Source organism: Lactuca serriola, chromosome 7 (genome assembly GCF_051521515.1).
Source record: "Lactuca serriola cultivar US96UC23 chromosome 7, Lser_US96UC23_V15, whole genome shotgun sequence".
NCBI classification, from domain to species: domain Eukaryota; kingdom Viridiplantae; phylum Streptophyta; class Magnoliopsida; order Asterales; family Asteraceae; genus Lactuca; species Lactuca serriola.
Window position 1 is genome coordinate 168,110,701 of NC_136414.1, and position 1,198 is coordinate 168,111,898.

At 37.0% G+C, this 1,198-nt stretch overlaps 1 non-coding gene across 1 annotated transcript; it reads right to left on the bottom strand.

Annotated features, from left to right (window-relative positions):
* Positions 1–802: 802 nt before the first annotated feature.
* On the bottom strand, positions 803–909 carry LOC145065153 (small nucleolar RNA R71). The gene has a single exon (XR_013688302.1). It is a non-coding gene; the product is annotated as a small nucleolar RNA R71 (small nucleolar RNA).
* Between the last annotated feature and the right edge of the window lie 289 nt (positions 910–1,198).

The following is a 1,198-nucleotide window of genomic DNA, read 5'->3' on the forward strand; positions in this document are numbered from 1 at the left end:
TTATTGAAGTTACTTTGTTTTTGTTGCTTGCTTACTTGTTAGAAATATAAGTTATTCTGATCTTGAAAAATAAGTGAAAACCCCCAAATCATAGTTTGTTTCATAGTGTAATTAGATGTAGTTAATTTATTTAATTGAATTCTTTTCCCTGTGATCGACACCCGACTTACATGGGCTATATTATAATCTGACTAAGTACACTGCCTATAGGGCTATATTAAATTATACACCATTAGAATTTATGGAGTCCGCTTTCCACAACAAGAAAGATAAGAAAGGAGAACCGAGCAATACTTTCAAATCTGAAAAATTCAAACTTTTCGAGAGGACACCTAATAAAAAAGGAATAAGTTACGAGCCAGAAACATCTACCGAAGAGATTTCAGACGAGGAAGAGGTAAAGAGCGGGGTTGAAGAGATGGAAGGCATTACGAGAATGATGATGGACGATTATAAGAATAGGATACGTGAAGAACATGGACCAGGTCTGGTTCCACCCGAGATACCGACCGAAAGAAGTTTTAAGCTCAAAGGGCACATTTTATCCAAGCTGAAGGACATAACTTACTTCGGGAAAGAGTATGAAGATGCTTTTAAGCACATTGATTAGGTCAAAGACATTGCAAACTACTTTCATGTTCCTAATGTTCCAAGAGAATCTATGTTACTAAGGATGCTTCCTGTGACTTTTACCGGTGAAGCCAAGGTTTGGTTGAGGTCTCTTGCACCCGGATCCATTACTAGATGGGCAACTCTTCGTGATGCTTTTATATAGTAATTTAGTCCACCTTCCAAGATTTCAAAGCTTAAAAAGAAGATTGCTAACTTTCAACAAGAGGTTGAAGAATCATTGTATAAAGCGTAGGAAAGATACAAGGGCTTGCTTAGAAGTTTCCCTCAACATGATCTTAATGTTCCACAAGAAGTTTCTATTTTCTATGATGGAGTTAATGTAACTACTAGAAAACTTCTTCACTCGCAAAGGAAAATGATGAAAAAGGAGCCGATAACTACAAAAGACTTAATTGAAGAATTTGCAAAGCACTCACGTGAGTACCACAACCCACGAGACGATGTCACTAGAGGAAAAGGAGATGGAGGGAATGGGAATTTGGCTTTAATCATAGCTAAAATAGATACTATGGATAGGCAAATGACAAAGTTGGGTCAATTTATCCATGCGATAAGATTTGGGTGT